The sequence below is a fragment of the Nyctereutes procyonoides genome, unplaced genomic scaffold (genome assembly GCF_905146905.1).
Source record: "Nyctereutes procyonoides isolate TBG_1078 unplaced genomic scaffold, NYPRO_anot_genome, whole genome shotgun sequence".
Classification (NCBI taxonomy): domain Eukaryota; kingdom Metazoa; phylum Chordata; class Mammalia; order Carnivora; family Canidae; genus Nyctereutes; species Nyctereutes procyonoides.
This window is the reverse complement of record NW_026575147.1, coordinates 7,369,727-7,384,391: the sequence shown is the minus strand read 5'-3', so window position 1 is coordinate 7,384,391 and position 14,665 is coordinate 7,369,727. Positions and strand designations below refer to the sequence as shown.

The window sequence follows — 14,665 nt, the reverse complement described above, 5'->3', positions numbered from 1 at the left end:
TTGCCTGCCCAGAGAGGGGCCTTTATGTTTTGCCTTTATCAGGTCTTCAACATCCCTAATCCTATTTTAGGCATGTGCTTTTTTTTTTTTTTTTTTTTTTTTTAGATTTACTTATTTATTCATGAGAGACACAGACTGAGAGAGAGAGGCAGAGACCGGCAGAGGGAGAAGCAGGCTTCCGGCCAGGAGCCCGATGCGGAACTCAACCCAGATCCCGGGATCACGACCTGAGCTGAAGGCAGGCACTCAGTAGTTGAACCACCCAGGCGTCCATAGGCATGTGGTTTAAAACTTTCTAAGGTTTTAACAAACTTCCCAAGATTTGAGTTGTAAATGGAGTCTTGACTCATTAGGCCTCTTATTTGGTATGTTAAGTTATTCTGAAAGTACTGTTAAGTAAATGCTAAGACTTAGGTTACATTTAGATAAATACTATAACTATTCTAGAGATGATATGCAATTCCTAAAGTTTTAATATGTTTTCATATAATGTCATCACTTGATATTTTGATCATTGGAATGTTATGTGTCACAAATAGCTTGAATTTCCTTGTCAATTGCATCATGATTATTACCATGTCCATTTCTAAGTTTTTGTCATTTATAATTGTTCTTATTCTCTTGCAAAATGAATTTTATCTTCAAGAAGATTCATAAAAGATCTTTAGGACAAATACAGGTAAGTATTCAAACTGGGGAGAAAGGCTCTTTCGTTTCTGTCTAGTGGCAGCCATCAGCTCAAAGGTAGGCCAAGTTGGGCGCGTACAAGTACATCCAGGAGCTGTGGAGGAAGAATGTCATGCACTTTCTTCTCAGGGTGCACTGTTGGCAGTACCACCAGCTCTCTGTGCTCCCCAAGGCCCCTGCCCAACCAGGCCCATAAATCTTGCAGACTAGGGTACAAGGCCAAGAAAGATTATGTCATATATCAGATTTGTGTGTGTCGTCATGGCCACAAACACCCAGTTCCTAAGGGTGCTACTTATGGCCTGTCCATCATGGTGTTAACCAGCTAAAGTTTGCCCAAGGCCTTCAGTCTGTTGCAGAGGAGCCAACTGGACGCCACTGTGGGGTTCTGAGAGTCTTGAATTCTTATTGGGTTGGCAAAGATTCCATGTACATATTCTTTGAGGCTATCCTCATTGATCCATACCATAAAACTATCAGAAGAAATCCTGACACCCAGTGGATCACCAAACCAGTCCACAAGCACAGGGAGATGCGAGGGCTGACCTCTGCAGGCTGCAAGAGCCGTTGCCTTGGAAAGGGTCACAAGTTCCACCACACTATTGGTGGTTCTCTTTGTGCAGCATGAAGAAGACGCAATACTCTCCAGTTCCACTGTTACCACTAATATAAGTAATGGTGGTAAAATTCTTACCTAATAAACAATTTAGGACAGTCAAAAAAAATCCTAAAACTGAAATAGTTACGAATTTCCAAAACTAAGCTAAAAAAAAAAAAACACTAAGCTGCATTCAGACTAAACAAAAGTAGTAATATGGGACTAAGTAAATTGCAAAACAAATGATTTTATATGGTTGCTGTTGTTGTTGTACTCTTGGTTAAAACATTGCTGGTTCTTTAATATTTGCTCTTCCAGACTAAGGAAACTTTCTCTTGAGACATCAGTGATAAATAGAAATAATAATAAATTAAAGCATTTAAGTTTTCTCTCTACTTTAGCCCTCTGAAATTCAAAAGGTCTCAGTGAGTATTCTTTCTTCCATGGCAATCACTTATCTGTTCTTATAACATGACACCATTGGGAATATTGGTTATTTTATCAAGGCTTTGACTGGAATGCCATATTTGAGAGACATGCATAGATTCAGATATAATCAAACAGCTTTAAGGAACTAAAGTTGACTTGATGAAACCTGGAGTAATCAAGCCATGTGGAAATGTTAGCCCAATACCTTGCTTACAGAGTTCGCAGCCGCCTCACCAGGTGAGTAAAGAATGTTATTCCCTGGCAAGTGCAGGGACTTCAGGATACTTTGGGGACCTTGTGAAGAGGAATCAGCCCAAATCTACAGGTATTGCAAGCACATCTGATGGCAAGTACTTGGCTTGGCTGCTGGCCTGGAGAGGCTACAAAAAGTTCAACCTAGAGATTCCTTATAAAAAGTGCCAGCAAAGCAGGTTCTAAAAAATCTATATGATCAATCATTATTCTTGCTGAGCTAATGTAAATAATTAGGCTAAGTTTCTTAAAACTAGACTTGTTTTGCAGACAGATCAGTCCTGATGTGGCTACCTCTGATTAAAGATGAGGGTTATTATAGAGAGAAACTATGTCTCAATAACACATCTTTGCGGATGTTCAATTACAGCTCTGATCATTTTAAATGAATGATGTTTGCCTAAGCTAGACTACTTGAGGTAAACTTCAGAGAAATAGCTTTTCAATTTCTACACAACAGCTCTGTATAGACAATCTTCTTGTTATTCTGTGGATTTAATAGAACCCTATGGGTTTATGAATATTTAAACAGCTAAAAAAAGGGTGATAGATTTCCCCAACAATTGTATAACCCAGCTAGCACTCTAACCAATTCTTTGTGGCTGGAATGACAAGCAGTTCCCTAAAAGCCAGAACATACCCCAATACAGGGTTAACTATGGACTTATGGAGAGAATGGATGACTCTGCTTTCTTTATGATTAAATTGGATGATACATTTAGGGATGCCTGAAATTATATGACTGTCTTCTAATGTGATCCAATGACTATGCCACTCTAATTCGTGGCCATGGCTTCAATAGGCAATGACTGGATAGGTCACTGCACTCTGGGCTTTTTTAAAAAGTGGACATGTTTTTATGTTTCATTGTTATGACTAACTAGCATCCATCTTTGTTCCCTCTTTGAGACCAGAGGATGTTGTTTGGAGCATGGAACCTCTTAATAAGTACATGGTCAAAGCTGAGTTTTACACTGTCAATGTCAATGACACTCAGTGTAAAACTTCTCTATTAAATACTAAAGTAACACAAATGTATGAAACAGTTTTACAAAATAGAATGACATTAGATGTTTTAACTGTTACACAAGATAAAACTTGTGCTATCATAAAAACTATGCTGTGTATACATTCCAGATGACCACAAAAATATTTCTGGGTTTCTATCTAACATAAATACTCAAATTGGTGCTTTAAATGATCTCTCTTTAGTGATTGCTTTAAACTCCTGGACCAGAGGAAAATTATCAAGGGTCAACTGTCAAAGGTCTTCACTTTCTCATTATAATATTAACCTTAATTTTGTTATTTCTGGTGTCTCCCTGCCTATTGCGAAGACTCCTTCACTGCCATAATTTTCAGCTGACAGATGATATTTTCTACTCAAGAAGGTTCATGTATTGTCCTCATTGGATTCAGCTGCCTTCTCCTTTTTGTAATTCCCCAATATGTTCCCCAACTGACCATAGTGACTCATAGGTAGGGATATCTCTCCACTCCTACTCAGCAGGAAGGAGTTACAGAAGATGAGACCTTCTACCTCAACAACCTTAAAGATTTAAGGGTCAGAATTGTTCAAAGAGGACTAGCTGAGGACAAAGCACATTGACAAGTTCTTGAAACAGGGAGAGTGACATTCCTGTATGGACTTGACTACCTCGATGTTTATACTTTGCTAAGGGCAAAAGGCAATCTTAGCCTAACCCCCAGAAGCTTGTAAGTCTACTTTAGCATATAAAAATTCCTTTAGAAATATCCCTTCATCTCTAAGCCCCCAAGATACATGTTGTCAATCATCCCCTAAGCAAATGGCCCACTGATATACATCTGAAGGGTCTCATGACTAAGGTTCTATTAGGTGGTAATAGGTGACTTTTCCCAACAATAGCTAGCCCCCTTAAGGTCCCGGAAATCTTGCTTCCAAAAATTGCTTAGAAAGTACGCCATCCTCAAACCCCTCCCAACTTCCAGATATATAATCAGCCACCCCTCACAGGCCCAGGGCAGCAGCTCTTCCTGCCCACGGGTCCTGTCCCCGTGTTTTAATAAAACCACCATTTTGCACCAAACACGTCTCAAGAATTCTTTCTTGGTTGTCAGCTCCAGACCTCACCCCACCAAACCCCACCTATAATCCAAAACTTCAGCAATATAATTAAATATAACCATAGGAACTCCATATTTTGAATTTTAATCTCTGAAAATAGACAAATGAGTTAAGAGTGTATTTCTATGTCTGTCAATTACAATAACATATACAAGAAGGAAATTTGGAAAAGCATAAATATGAAACACAAATGATTATTTTAATATAATTGGAAACATTTGTGTGTTGATTTTACATACTTCTGTTTAATGACAGAAAATGAATTGAAAATACTGAGAAAAGCAGATTATGGAATTCTCTATACAACTATTCCATTCTGTTCACTGAAAAACAGTAACAATAACAGGTACAAAACAAACAGAAATTCCTCTTTTTATGGATTTTTTTAAAGACTGGGAAGAAATACATTTAAACAATTGTGATGAAAAAAATAAACAATTGTGATGGGGTGATTTTTAATTCCATCTTTCTATTTTTCTTAGTTTTCAGATTTTTTTTACCAGCTTGCCTCTTTTATAATCAAAATTGAATTTTATATCAAAGCAAAAAATAAGTAGACTTTGAGATCATGTATCTGCCAGAGACCAGCTTGAAAATTTCACAGAAGTCATGTAATCTGTTATACTGAGTGGTTATCAACTTCTGTGTAGAAAGCATTGTAGAGGAGGATAAATGCATGATTTGAGAAGGAGGGTCAAGTGCTTTTATCTGAATACTTCTTCTGTGTTCTGACTTCTGCCATAGATAGTACCAGAAACACATCCTATCATTAAAATAGTGACTACATATTTGAAGAGGGCATGTGCCTCTGACCTTGGTTCTGAATTGTCCTTGTATTATTCTAAGGCTTTGGGTATAAATTCGATAAGCATTAGAATCACTGCAGGCAGATGTTCAATCTTGCACTGATAGATTCTGATTCAGTAGGCCTGGGGTGGAGCCTAGAAATGTGTGTTTTTAGCAGATGATGCTGAAAATGTTGCTCATCACCTACTGTTGGGGGCCCATTCCCTAAGGGCACAGATGCTTCTTTAATCTACTATAGGAATGCTGAATTAAATAAGAAAAGAAGAGGAGAGAGAGAGAGAGAGAGAGAGAGAGGGAGAGAGAGAGAGAGAGAGAGAGAGAGAGAGAGAGAGAGAGAAAGAGAAAGAGAAAGAGAAAGAGGAAGAAAGAAACTGAGCTGCTGGACTGGAGGAATTTAGGAGACTTTTAATCTATTTTGGTTTTTAAGTGATTCTGATTACTGAAACAGAAACAGGAAGAGAAATGTGTGCACCAAATACACAAAACTATTTGTGTGCTCATGAGAAGAAAAAACTTTTTTAAAAAACAGAAGACAAAAGAAAACCAGCTGATAAGAAACAGCATGAATAAAGTATTGTCAATTCAGTTCATACAATTCAGCAAGCATGATTTTTCATTATTTTTAATATTTATATTGATGGATTTTTCTGATTTTTACAGGACTTTTTACATATAATTATATTAGTGATTTTATAATACTTCTGTTGAGGTTTTGAAAGTAATAAAACTATATTCTCTGGTACAATTTGGGCAATATGCCACCTTCTCTAGTCTCACTTTTTCAGCCACTGCTAAAATTTTTTGAACTGACCAAGTGACACTTCAGATAAACAGCCAGGCCAATCATATCATTATAGGCATATTCAGGAAACTTTTCCAAGAGAATGCCTGAAGGCTTATATCAGGGATTGCAAAGTCCAATAGATAATGTGGCCAGAGAGGCAACAAAGGTGGTGGCAGGAGCCTGGTAGAGACTGTGGCAAAGTGCCCTTACTACCGATGTCAGCTTCTAATCGAATCCTTTTTACTATTGCCATGCCCATTGTGTCTGGCTCTTCTGTATTTTAAGAGCAGCAGACATCTCAATAGCTATGTGAATCCCCTAATTTTTGTATTTAGGAACTACTTAAGTATTTAAATAAATCACAACGTGGGCCAAGCAAACACATCAAATGTGTCCCTGGGACAGCCACCTCTGGCTTAGATCAGAGCAAATAAAAAACATTCCCTTCACTCTCCAATTTCTTCCCTCCAGAGTTTATGGAGGGAACCACTAATCATTGCAAACAAGCTCTAATTTGGCAGCTTCCGGGAAAGATCAACATTTCCCTGGGCAAGTTATTAAGAGATTTATGGGTTAGAGGACCTTAACATGCTTTACTTGGGAGAATGGGAGCAAGGAAGATAAATGAATGGGAACCAAAGATGTGGATATGTAATCTGTATTTTGAAAATATCACTTGATCTCTAAGATTCTTTTTCTCTATGCCAATAACTACCCCTCCCCCAACTCCCTGCAATTGTGCCAAGCTGTCTGCAATATGCTTTTCCACATCATTTGAAGAACATAACTTGATAGTGTTAGAAAAACTGCACCCTGCTAAGATGCTATATCATATCATTTGAATTGATGAATAAAACGAGAATTCATTATCTTCAAGGCATTGAAATGCAGCCTGGATTACTCAGCTTTGCATCATTTTAATAGGAAGTTTGCAGCATAATCTCCCTTTCAAATGTAAGATTTCTTTAGAGATTGATAAGCAAGGCGCATGACATGGTTTCATGTGTGTAAATCAGTCAAAAGTAAGCCAACTGCAATATCTGAAGAACTCTATAGATTTGTCAAAAGTGAGAAGAAACGTATTGGGGAGATATACATTACACTAAGTTCCTCTTTTATTACATTCTAGTCTTAAACCAGTTTTGAACTTGTAGGCAGATGGCAACGGGTAATTAAAATGCTAGCAAAATTATGGAAGGTGAAAGTAACTTCTATGTCTCTGTAATGACAGACATGAAAAAAATATGCACACAGTTTGCAATGAAATGATGCAAAGATGAGGACTAAAATCAAGTATGTTGCTGGGTAAAATAGCATCCATTAAGGTGCGCTCTGTTCCTTTGTGTTCCACTTGAGAAAGACAACTGATTTATATCTGAGGACTAACAGGAGCAAGGCAAAATTTTTCAAAGTAAAATGGATACATATATTTCCTGATATTATACAGGCAGCTTGGAAACCTAACTGTTCATTGCTTGTTGTTTTTTATTACTGGGGGTAAAAGGTGACATCCATCAAAACTGAAGGAAAATAATCACAATAACTTTTAGTACAAATTCATTAATGCCAACTTGGGAAATTACACCATTAACTTCCACAAAGTCAATTACATGTTGAAGTGGAGAGATGAGATACGAGCTTTGATTTCCACTTAAGACTTTTTCCTTGCTATATTGCTTTATTTTTAAATTATTGTTAACGTAACACATTTTAATGATAAAATTCTGAAGACCAGATAAGCCAAAAGAAAATTAAAATCCTTTGTAATCTCATCATTCAGAATAACCATGGTTAATTTTTGAATTATTAAATTCCAAATGGGATTGCAATATTATATTCTGTTTTATAACTTGATGTTTTCTATTTTCTTTAATTTTTATATAACCATTTAAAATTCTAACATTTTCTTCCCTTCTGTGGATGCACCACAGTAGAGTAAATACTTGTTCTATTTTAGATGGCTTCCAATTTTGTTATAAGCAAATTATTTTGAAATTTAACTTAAACATTTTAACTTTATAGCAAAATGAAAAAATGATATTAAAGTATTTCTCCAGGGTAGTATAAGAAGTAAAATTAGGGTTTCTGTGTTAAAAGATTCATATGCTATCATGGTTTTTGATACGTGATGCTAAATTGTCTCCTAGAAAGTCTAATTTAAACTCTCATCCTCAAGGTTAGAGATTATTTAGTTCCCCCATCCTCACTAACTTCAACTATTCTTATTCCTTTTATTTTTTATTATTTGAAATGTGAGATATATTTCTATTATTCGCTATAGATTTCTCTGATTAATACTGAGGGGCTGAACATTTTTCAGCCACTTTTATTTCTGTTCACTAGTTATTTTTATCCATTCATACTTCCACTCATTTTCTAATGAAATTTAATTTCTTTTTTTAATTTTAGAAAAAATATTGAACATTAAACGCCCCAAATTCAAATTTTAAGTGTACAGTATAGCATTAATTGTATGCACACTGTTGTACAACAGATCTCTGAAATATTTCATGTTGCATGACTCAAAACTCTATACCCATTTTGAATAGCGACTTTTTATTTCACCCTCCTCCAGCCCCTGGCAACCACCATTTAGCTTTCGGCTTTTATGAATTTTACTACTTTAGATACTTCATATAAATGGAATCACAGCAGTACTTGTCTTTCTATGACTGGCTTATTTCACTTACCATACTGTCCTAAGGAGCATCTTGGTTGTCACATATGACTGGATTTCCTTTTTAAAGGTTTAATATTCCATTGCATGTATATGTCATATTTTCCTTTCCATTCACCCATCACTGGATATTTAAATGTTTCCACCTCTTAGCTATTGTGAGTAATGCTGCAATGGATATGGTTGTGCAAATATCTCTTTGAGATTCTGGTTTAAATTTTTTGAATAAATACCTAGAAATGATGTTAGTGGATCATATAGTAGTTCTGTTTTTGAGGAACCTTAATATTGTTTTTCTTATTGTTTAACCTTAATAATGTTTCCCACAATGGCTGTACCATTGGACTTTTTTCATTAATAATGAGCAAGAATTCCAATTTCTCTACATCCTTACCATTTGTAATTTATTGATTTTTATAATGGTCATCCTATTATAAAGGTGTGAGGTGGTATCTCATTGTGGTTTTGATTTGCATTTCCATGATGAATAATGATATTGAGCACATTTTCATGTACCTGTTTCCATTTAAATTTCTTCTTTAGAAAAATATCTGTTAAAGGACTTTGCCCATCTTTTGGTTAGTTTGTTTTTGTTGCTGTTGTTGTTGAATTGTGGGAGTGCCAAAAGTGATTATACTGGTTCCAGTATGACTGGTTTCAAGTTCACACTGGGTGTAGGAGCCTCTCAACTGGATTCTGGATTTCCCAGAAAGGGAATTGGTCTATGTATTATATTTGAATTGATATTTTCATGGGGGAAGGAGGATCTGAGGCTTCCCATTTTACGATCTTACTGATGTCATTTCCCAATTTTAATTTCTTTTATGTATTGAGTTTAAGTTTTTAAAGCTTTATATGTGCTCTAGTCTTTTTTCCCACTCATTGTATTTTAATTTTGTTTATATACAACTGGATATTGTGTATACAGTTTTCGTGCAGAAATAATTTGATCTTTTCATTTATGATTTCTGCTGGTATTATGCATAGAATGACTTCCTCCAAAGGAAAATGTTTACCCCTATTTTTAAATTGTTGATAGTATTACTTTTGTTTGAACTTTTGAGTTTTTTTTTTAAAGATTTATTTATTTATTTATGATAGACATAGAGAGAGAAAGAGAGAGGCAGAGACACAGGAGGAGGGAGAAGCAGGCTCCCTGCCGGGAGCCTGATGCGGGACTCGATCCCGGGACTCCAGGATCGCCCCCTGAGCCAAAGGCAGGCGCTAAACTGCTGAGCCACCCAGGGATCCCCCATTTTTGTTTGAACTTTTAATTCATCTGAAATTTATTCACATGTAAGGAAGATGATAGATATTGAACTTTTCCTAAATACAATTTAATAATAAAAAATTTATTTTTGGTAGATTTTATAAGCCATATGTACCATGCCCTAAAGAGTGACATTTGCATGGTATAATTTTAATCCTGTTGAATTTTGCTAAGACCTGTTTTGTGACCTAACATATGATATGTCCTAGAGAATGTTCCCTATATGCTTGAAATAATGTATTCTGATGCTATTGAATGGAATGTTCTGTATATATCTGAATTTGACCTAACATGTACTTTATGTTCAGTGTTTCCTTACTGATTTTCTATCTGGCTGATATTGTTGAGGGTGGGATATTGAAGTGCCCTGCTAGTATTGTACTTCTATCTATTTCTACTTTCAGTTCTGTTCATATTTCCTTTATATGTTTAGGTGCTTGTGTTAGGTGCATAAATAGTTAAAAATGTTATATCCACTTGATGGATTGACCCCCCTTTTTTGACCCCTTTATCATTATAAAATAAAGATTTTTTAATCTTTTGTTACAGTCTTTGGCTTAGATAGTTATATAGCTATCCCTACTTTCTTTGGCTTCCATTTACATGGAATACTTTTTTCCATCCCTTCAGTTTTAGTCCGTGTGTATCCTTAAAGTTGAAATGAGTCTCTTATAGGGTGGGTCTTTTTAATTTTTTTAATTTATTTTTTAAAGAGTTTATTTATTTATTCATGAGAGACATAGAGAGAGAGAGAGGCAGAGACACAGGCAGAAGGAGAAGCAGGCCCCATGCAGGGAACCTGATATGGGACTTGATCCCAGGTCTCCAGTATCAGGCACTGAGCTGAAAGCAGCGCTAAACCACTGACCCACCTGAGCAGCCCAAGGTGGGTCTTTTTTAAAATGCATTTAGCCATTCTATGTCTTTTGATTGGAGAATTTAGTCCATTTATATTTAAAGCAGCTATTGTTAGCTATCCACTTATCATTGCCATTTTAATTGATTTCTGGCTCTTTTATAATTCTGTTTTGTGTAGGTCTCAGCCCATTGATAGAGATGTCTAGGAGTGCCTGGACTATTTATATGGGCCTGTACTACCTGTGGCAAGCCCCCATTGACATTTCCCCAACTGGAGTCAGTGTTGTGGCTGAACTGGCCCTTGTGGTTCTTGTTATGATCCCAAGATGCACCTCAGCAACAACTGTTGGGAACTTTGAAAAAACAAGATATATTGTTCACAGGTCCTAAAGGGTACATGGCATGCCTGTACCCTTTAGGCATACAATTTGCAGATAGAGAGAAAGAGGGAACACAGGTCTGGGTTCTGCGTTATTGAGGTTAAGGGTGGGTGTCATCAATTTTATTGATGAACTTAAAATTACATATATATATGTATGTAAACTTTCAATTTAGTATGTTTTCCAATAAAAATAACAAAATAAAAACATTACCTGTTTCCTTTTGATCACTGTCAATCTTTCTATACGGATCTTATATTTTTAATCTGTGGATATATATATATGTTTATGATTTAATCTATGAATATATATGTTTATGCATATATGTAAATATCTACATTATTTTAAAAAATAAATTATTATTTTGGGGGCTAGTCTGTTATGACAGTTCAAAATTGTATTTAATTGATATTAACAGAGGTATCAGAGTAGTTGCTTAAACAGATCAGGAGGGATTTTCTTTCACATAAAGAATTCCAGAGGTGGATAGTTCATGTCTGGAATAACTGATGGTGCTACAGACTCTTAGGAATCCAGGCTTTCTCTATCTTTTTGCTCTGACCTCTATTCTCTAGGTCACAAGAAAGCTGCTGAAACTCAGTAATAAAGTCTGTTTTACAGGCTAGAATTAGAGGAAAAGTGAGGAGACAAAAGAAGCTTCAGATGGAAAATATATCAGTCTTTAAAAAGCTCTCCTGGAAGGTCTTCAGACAACATTCACCTACATATCATTGGTCAGTCCTTTTAGTTTTTAGCTGGCCTTTTTGCTGGTCCAGATAAAATCAAGATTTTATACAGGGGAGCAAGGGATTACGGATACTGATAATTAGTCTATGCTATTTCCATTTACCATTGAATATTTTTCTACAACCACACATTTTTTGGCTGTATATTATCTAGTTATATGGACACTATCATTTAACCAACTCCCTGTATTGGACATTAGTTGTTTCAGATTCTTCACTTCTGTGTAGAGGGCTGTGATGAATATCCCCATGGTTGTATTTCTGTGTATCTGGGTATATATTCTTAGAATATATTTCTAGGAGTGGAATTGCTAGATGAAAGGATATGCATCATTTTAAGCCTTTTGATGGGAAACGCCAAAAATCAGGCTTCCGATCTTTATGCATTTATCATTTCTTGACTTGTAATTTTGGACAAAATCCCATGATTTAGGATGGTGCTTCTCAAATTTTGTCTATTGCATCTATTTCCTCTTGCCATTAAAAAAATTTCTTGTCAGAGTTAATGGGAAGATCAGCACAGTTTGTGACAAAATCCCATTGAGGTAGTCTAGTTTTGATTAAACATATGAGTAAATGATTAAATCCTACAATGAAAAGACATCTGCATTGCCATGTACATTAGCTTGGAACATAAACAAGGCTGCAGATAAGCTGGGGAATTGTTAGTGCTCCATGGAACACACTCAATCACCACTGTAAGAAAGGAAGAGATTATTTTTTATAACCACTAAAATAAATTTCTTGTAAATGTTAGGAGTTTATTCTATGATATACTGAGATTTGTTTTAAAAGTGTAAATGGAGGGGATCCCTGGGTGGCGCAGCGGTTTGGCGCCTGCCTTTGGCTCAGGGCGCGATCCTGGAGACCCGGGATCGAGTCCCATATCGGGCTCCCGGTGCATGGAGCCTGCTTATCCCTCTGCCTATGTCTCTGCCTCTCTCTCTCTCTCTCTCTCTCTGTGACTATCATAAATAAATAAATTAAAAAAATTAAAAAAAAAAGTGTAAATGGAAACATTTAGCTTTTGTTAGCCCCTCCCCCCTCCACCCAGACACATACACAGACACACAGAGTCATTAAATTGGTAGGTGTGGTTCAATACCCATAAAACATTCCCAGGGGAGCATTTAAAAAATGTGGAGTGTAAGGCTTTACAGAAAGTTACATCACACCAAGATGTGACTCTGATACGAAATTCTATTAAGGTGAAATCCAAAGAGAAGAATTATCCCTGTTCTGTTCTTTGAAAGTTTTTAGGATACCAGGGCAAGAGTGAGAACTGTCTTTCTTGGTGGGTGGAGACTTTTGGTATGCCAATAGTAGTGAAGACAGGTGAAAGCAAATGTTAGAAACAGGAATCATCAAGAAAAATACAGAGCGCCATGTAATTAAGTTAAAACCAACAATTTCTTAATTTTGGAGTAAATTAGGAAGCAAAGCAAAGTAAAACAATAATCAGATAATCAAATATATATATATATATATATAGATATAAAGACAGAGAGACAAAGAGAGAGACAGAGAAGAGGGGAGAGGCAAAGGGAGAGGAAGAGAGAGAATATTAAGCAAGCTCCATACCCAGAGCAGAACCTGACTGTGGGTGGGAGGCCTTTGATCTCACAGCCCTGAGATCTCAACCTGAACCAAAATCAAGAATCAGATGCTTGACTGACTGAGCCACATAGGTACCCTCTCTCTTGCTCATCTTTATCACTCTTAGCCTATTTGTTTCCCTCTCTCCTCTCACTAGAGTTATTTGTCTTAAAAGATTAAAAATATATATTGTATATAGAATATATATAAAAATATATAAATATATATAAAGATTAAAAAATATATTAGATCTGGTAAATTTAGTCATATAAAGAACTTTTCTATATATAAATGACATAATCTTAAAATCTTATGAATCTACAATTGCTTTTTTCTTTATTTTTTTAAAGAAATCCCCAATGTCAATTTAACAAAATTAAGCATTTTTTCTAATGAACAAATGTATATGAAACTTAATCTTACCTATATTGAAAAAGAACGGAAGTAGATGGTGTGTGCTGGGGTGGCTCAGTTGGTTTGGCTCCAGTTGTGATCCCAGGGTCCTGGGATCGAGCCCGGCATCAGCCTCTCTGCTCAGAGCCTGTCTCATTCTCTCTCTCTGCCTGCCACTCTGTTTGCTTGTGCCTCTTTCTCTCTCTGTCAAATAAATAAATGAAATATTTTTTAAAAAGTAGAATCTAACAAGTTTAAAAAATATTTAGTGTTATGTATGAGCCAGTGTAGGCCTTTGAAGATATTTGCTTTATTTTCAGTTTTTATTGCTTAACCTCTTGCTCTCTTGCCTGCCTCTACTACCTTCAGTCTTCACACCATCTTAGTTCCAAGAACATCAGGAGCATATGGCTGTGTTTTAAGGGAGTAACTCCCAAGACAAACCAGAGAAATCTGAGATGACTCTATGAGGTTTCATGATAGATGATTTTGCTTATATAGAACACTGAATGCAATCAGATCTTAGATAACTTATTTTTTCTTTTAGCTTTTTTAAAATTTCCCCCATTTTTATTGTGATACGATTGAGATACAATACTGTGTAAGTTTAAGGTATGTAGCATGGAAACAGTTACCACATACAAAGGGGGGGAAAGGAATAATGCAGGTAATACCTGTGCACACAACTCAGTTTGAGAAGTAAAACATTAAAAATACAGTTGATTCCTTCTGTGCCATATTCACATAATGGAATAGGAAGCAGCCGTAATAATAAGTGAGTCATAGCACATATATCTACAAGAATGAATGTAATACTACAGTAGGATATATGTTAGCATCCTACTGCAATATATATCATATGTGATATACTGTAGATAGTGCATCATTTATCATATAGTATATACATTTATAGACATTATATATTATATATTGGACTGTATATTGCTTAAAGGACACACATAAGTAGGTAAACATGAAGATATATATGTCTTGCTTATAGGAATATAATTATCACTAAAGAAAAAGTCATTTTAAAAGTACTAGATAACTATGTAATGGAATAACAATATTTGATTGCTTT

General features: G+C 35.8%; 1 pseudogene; it reads left to right on the top strand.

Moving 5' to 3' along the window:
* Positions 1 to 628: 628 nt before the first annotated feature.
* Positions 629 to 1,359, top strand: LOC129501209 (60S ribosomal protein L15-like; annotated as a pseudogene).
* Positions 1,360 to 14,665: the final 13,306 nt, after the last annotated feature.